General features: G+C 49.0%; 1 protein-coding gene across 3 annotated transcripts in view; it reads right to left on the reverse strand.

Moving 5' to 3' along the window:
• The window catches only part of Klhl29 (kelch like family member 29), a 277,679-nt gene extending 271,696 nt beyond the window's left edge, over window positions 1-5,983 (reverse strand). For 2 of the 3 annotated variants that reach the window (XM_023711012.1, XM_023711013.1), the window contains exon 1: window positions 5,639-5,978. The gene's annotated coding sequence lies outside the window, so the exon portion shown is untranslated. Of the gene's footprint in view, window positions 1-5,638 lie in introns of all 3 variants that reach the window. The other variant, XM_004627461.2, reaches the window with a different exon arrangement.
• Window positions 5,984-6,000: the final 17 nt, after the last annotated feature.

Genomic DNA, 6,000 nt, shown 5'->3' on the forward strand with positions numbered 1-6,000 from the left:
TCTCTGTGAGGCAGTTTTTACCAGAGTTCCCTCTTCAACCCTTACCACTACCCTAGGCGGTCCTGTTATTTTCTCCGCTTTCATAAATCTGAGCCCTAGTGAGATAAAGAATCATTACTCTACCAGGAACCAGAACAAATGGAAGCAGGTGAGAAAATCCAAAAAGTAAGTCTAACAGCAAATGCTGGTCAGACCAAGTTAATATTCTTACAGCAATATTCCCTCCAGTAAAATGTTAAATAGCGTAGACAGCCAAGTACCTAGAACCTATAAGGCAGTGTGAAGTGGTATGGATACAGTAAGCTTCAGAAAAATATGACAGACAGACAGACACAGACACACATACATGGACTGCATAGTTAGGAGGCACCACTAGAGACCAGACTTCAACTCTGACATGGAGTCCCAGCTGTCCCATACTCTGTAATATCACTGGAACTCAGGCATGTCCCAAAAGCAAAGAATCAGAGCTTGGAGGGACTTGCAAGAAAATGTACACACAGACAAGGAAGAACAAATGTCAGTAACATCTACTGCATTTGTTATTTGACATTATTCTATTTGGCTGTGTTCTTACCAAGTTCCTTAAACCAGAAGTCCTGCGTTTGTCAGTACTGAAAGTGGCACAGTGCAGGCAACCCTGCTTCTGGGTAAATGCTGGAAGAACTGAAAGCGGCATCTCAAAGAGGTATCTGCACACGCAGGTTTGTGGCAGAATTGCTCACAATAACTAAGGGGCAGAAGCAACCCAAACATCCATCAGTTGCTGAACCGGTAAACAAAGCATAGTACATACACGCCGTGGAATATTATTCAACCTTTAAAAAGAAGAAAATCCTGTTATTTGCGGCAAATGATGAACCTTGAACACATGATTCTGCCTTAAATGCACCTGAAACAAAAAGACAGATATTGCATGATTCTACTTATCAAAATCAGCCAGTTTCATACAAACAGAAAAAAAAAAAAGGTGGCTGTCAGTGCAGAACGGGAGCTGATGTTTAATAAGTATGGCTGATTTCAGTACTGCAGGGTGACAAGTTCTGGGGATGCGCTGCACAGTCATGTGAATGGGGACACAATGAGCTGCATACTTAAAAATGGTAAATGTTTTTTAAGTATAATTAAAAAAGAAAGTGGCAGGACCTATATCTGTGTATATCTTTAAGTTGGTTTCTGACTTAAAACTTTAAAAATTAAAAAAAAAAAACCTTTGAAAATCTAAAAGGTACATTATAAAGGCAGACACTCATGGGGGCGGGGGTTGCTTGTAGGCATCCGGGGAGCTATCCACCGGAGTCAGCAGGGCATCCTGAGCCTTGGTCCTCACAAAGGCTTCTGAGTCATCGCTGCTGCGGCTTTCCAGAGCCTCCGAGCATCTGAATTGCACGCAGCCACTCTGCCTCGAAGGACACAGAACTCTCTCCCTTCCTACCTCACCACTGTCTGCAGGGTAGAAATGCCCCCAGACAACGAAGTTCATTTGTGAAGCATTCTGGGTCCACTTCCAGGGACTGGTGTGCCTCATCTAAACGGGCAGCTGCAATTTTCCTGTCTTGAGCGGCCTCGGTGAAGATGGTGCAGATTTCTACTTTTTCTGACCTGGGACTGCGGGAGAGTGAAGTATGCAGCTGCTGTGCAAAGAGCTGCAGTCTGATTTCAGAGTGGTCTTGATCTCACCAGTTTTGATCTGAGGGTCAGGTAAAGAATTCTGCAATACTTTTTCTCCTTAAAAATTATTAACTCTCTATGGTAGAATTTATTTTCTGGGGACTATGCCACCTAATTTTAGCATACCAGGAGATGACGTTTGTGTTTTTTTTGAACAATGACATATGACTATCTTCTGTGAAAAGTAGAAATATTCTGCCACTTTCCATATGTGTCTACATGTGCCTGGTATAGTAAAAACTACCGAGAAAGCCTGGAGAACATACGATTTATCTGTCCAAAGAGACGTTTGTTGTTTTGCTGTCATCTTACAGGGTAGCAGCCTTGGTTATCCTCATCCACGTCAACCAAGGGCTGGATTTCTTATTCATGGTATTTCTTTCTCCTCCTACCCCTAAGTAGGCGCTTAGTTGACTGATTATAGAATCACAAGGTTGGTTATAATTTCATTTCTCCATCCGACTTTGAACTTAAGTGTTCCAATTACTTTGCCTGATCCTAATAAGTCAGGAGCGTGCTAATGCTTGCCTTGATATTTCTGAAATATACAGGGATGTGATTAGCATGGGATTGCATCATTAGAAAGCAAAGTTGAAAGCGGATGAGAAAAATCATCACTTTCATTTAAGTAAAAATGCTTATTCCATGGACTTACAATGTTACTGTGATTGTACAGACGCTATTACTATGACTAAAGGTATATAATGTCTGGAAAATCCTCTGATGTTCCAGAACCTTCTGGCTTTGGCCACTACTGGAAGAGAAAAGATCGCAGAAAGGCAGGTCTACTCTAATACAGCCTTGAAGTCTCTCCAAACCAGACGTAGCTGAAGACAAAGAATCCTTGAACTATGATAGAGTTGAGGAAAGAATAAAAAAAGGATGAGAAGGGAAAAAGGTAAAACTTCAGCTAATTCTGCTGGATTGAGTATCTCTGGGTCATAACAAAGAAGTAAAACTGAAGGAAGGAAAAAAAAGAAAACCCAGCACACACACACACACACACACGCACACACACCCCAACATGTTAAAAAAGAACTACATTAGCATTGATGCTATTGGGTCTATCAAAAAAATTTTTAACCCCATTATATCTGTGTATAGCTGGGAACAGGGTAAACTTTTAGAAACTGGGTGGGGGGAGGACATGCTTTAAACTGGGAATGATTTCCAGCCAATTCAATTGATAAATCAAAGAAAAAAAGATGGTACAATTGAAAATGATGCCAAAGATTTATAAGGTTGACTAAGTAAACAAAAACGGAACGGATCACCATGGAAATGCATGAATATTGAAATAGGCAAGATTTGAATAGACTAATGATATGCCTTGCTTAGACTGACAGGTGTTGACAACAACTGTGACACTCCAGCCACACCAACATCCACACTTCTAACGTGTTCATTCCTAGAAAACAAGAGATGGATGTAAAGGCTCCTTTGGTAATAGTTCATAAGCAAAATACGCTTTCTAATCTTAAAGGAACTGACTTAATTCTCATCTACTTGAGAAAACAAAAAAGGTTTTTAATCCATTTGCTGTCAGGATATGAGAAGCTGCAGTTAGCAGAAGCCATTCTCTTGTGCTGTAGGAGATTTTGTCCCAATAACCTCCCACAAAACTAAATTCTGGTCTTGCTTACCTTCTGCACTGAGTACCTGAAATATGACCACCTCTCATTAGAAACATAATTAAAGAGACAACACTAGCCCCCCCTAATCACATACAAATGAAAACCAATAACCTTTAATCTATTTGTTACCATGGCTACCATAGGATATTTTATTTCAGTAAAACTCTAGGTATTTCGTTTGGATTGTTCCTTGCAAATGAAAGTTGGAGACATCTAAATTTCCACAGCTGCACTAGGAATGGAGAGTCCAAACAGAAGAAAATGTTTTTCTTAATTATGGATGAACACGGTTTATAAGATGTTTGTGCAGAAAAGTTATTAAAATTGGTTAAGTGTATCAGCCCATAAACCAATTTAAATGTCATTATATTCATATAGGGTTTAAGGGCACATATGCTTGTAATTCCCTGATTTATAGTAAGGTGATAAATCAAGTGTGCTCCAGAACAAAGTACCCGGCCAAAGCATATTCATCGGGGGCACACAGCTCCCTCCATACCTGCAGAAACACTCAGGCTATGTGACCAATTCAATACATGCATGCCAACCAACCCTTGAAGTAGCCACCTGTGCTTCCTGGACACAATTTCTCCAAGTGTCCAAATGAACAATTTATGAAACTGTTCAACACCCTCCAGTAAAAAAAAAATAATAATTAAGCTGTACAACTCCCTTCCTTAATTAAAACAAATTAGCAGTGAGGTGGGCTAACTAAATCTGTTGTCATCCATCCTAAGCTGAAATAATTCTTCAAATCTGCCCTACCAAGCCTGAGTTAGCAATAAGACCACACTCTGTAGCGACTAGACAAATGACTTTAAAGAGACTGAAATTAGGGTAAATACAGCTGTAACCAGGACAGATCTGTCACTGTAAGACAAGTCCGAACGACAGCGTTGCTTGGGCGGACATGGGGCTGCAGCCTGCAGCTTTGGAGCCCAATTGTCCCTGAGCTGAGTGGAAGTTTCGCGGGCAGCAGCAGCTCGGCGTCCTCAACGTCTAGTCCCTCCAGCGATGAGGTCTTGCCTAATGCTACATAAATACCTGCCTCCACGATCTGCCCGCGGCACGCCGCGAAGGAAGCACGGTGGAGAGAGAATGTACACCCAGCGGCACGGTGGCAGCGGCGACAGCTCCTCACCCACCAGCATCCCTGGGGACCCACAGGAGGACCCGCCAGCTGCTTATGCCTGTCATTTGGTTCTAGAGCCCAGAGAAGACAACTGGCTTCTCAGCAGGCGGACCCAGGCATCCGGCGTGCTCGCTGCCACCCCCTCCGCCAAGAAGGCTGGCCTCAGGCAGACAGCGGGTCTCTGACATCCCCAGTGATGGGGATGCGACCTGCCCCAGGGTAGTCTTGGACGACAGGAGCTCTGGGCTCGGCGCTCCGCCCAGAGCTAGCACGCCTCTCCCCTGGGGCCCGGGGCCGATGCTGCCCAAGGCGGGCACCCGCGCGCGACCGCAGATAACCCTTGCGCTCTCTGCCCGCTCCAGGCCATGGAGACCAGGACGTGCGCCGCCTCCAGCCCGCACCCCCTGAGGCAGTCGGGGCGCGCGTCCCCACTCGCGTCCCCCTGTCCACTATCCCACACAAAAACAACCCCTCCCCAACCACCGCCACCTCCTCGCCCTCTGCCATCTTCGAAGCTCTTCTTTGGTGTCCCCCAAAACGCTGGCACCCACTAGGTGTCAAGGGAGAAGGGGGTGTCAGTCACAAGAAGGTCTGCGCCGATTCCCTTCCAGAATGGTTTTTCAAGCTTTTCTACCTCGAAAGTTACTTGGGATCCAGTAAAGAAATTCGGTCCCCAAATGTGGGGTCTGAGGAGGCGAGGGTGCAGAACGTCTTCCCCGGCTGCCCGTGGCACCGGGGCGAGCACCTCTTTAAAGGGTATGGCTCGCGGCCGCCCCGCGGACTGGCCCACCGGTGCCTCATGGACCCTGGCCCGCCGGGGCCCTGGGCCGCGCAGGGGAAGGCGGCCTGAGAGGGGAGCGCGCCTCTGGGCCCAGCCCCCGGCCGCCCCGGCCGGGGGTCAAGCTCGCTTCCGGTCCCTCCAGCCACCGCGGCGGTGCTCGCGGGCAGCCCCCAGCATCCACACTCGGGGGCAGGAAGTTTTTCCCCCCTTTTTCTCCCCCTGGAGCAGCGCAGGCGCATGGGCTCCTGCAGCCTTGCGAGTCCAGACGCGGGAGGCTCCCGCCGCCACCGCCGCCGCCGCTGCTGCCAGAGCCGAGCCTAGCGTTCCGGGCTCCTCGGGCCCCGCTCCCGCTCCCGCTCCTGCGCCCGGCCCGACCCCCCGTGCCGCAGCCTGCGAGCCCCAGCACGGCCCAACTCTTACCTGCGGCCGCGGCGCTCCGGCCCCGGCCCGACGCACAGAGAGCCCGGGGTCGCGGCGGGGCGCGGGAGGGCTGATGGAGAGGAGTCGGCGCCGCCGGGGAGCGGTGGCTGGGGCCGCTCGCGTCCTGGCCGGGGGAAACGGAGCCAGGTCCACCTCCTCGCGTTGCTGCTCTCCGCCTTCTTTCCCGTTTCCTCCTCCTCCTCCGCCACCGCCGCCGCCTCCCGGCAGCCCAGGGAGGATGCCCGGGAGAGGGAAGCCGGTCCTCCTGCCTGTCAGCCTGTGCGCTATGCGCGGTGCGGCGCGGCTCTCATCGAGGCGGCGGCCGAGGCTCCGGCAGCATCGCCCCCGCCCTCTCCCGCAGC

The sequence above is a fragment of the Octodon degus genome, unplaced genomic scaffold (genome assembly GCF_000260255.1).
Source record: "Octodon degus isolate 3935 unplaced genomic scaffold, OctDeg1.0 scaffold00019, whole genome shotgun sequence".
In the NCBI taxonomy this organism is placed as follows: Eukaryota; Metazoa; Chordata; class Mammalia; order Rodentia; family Octodontidae; genus Octodon; species Octodon degus.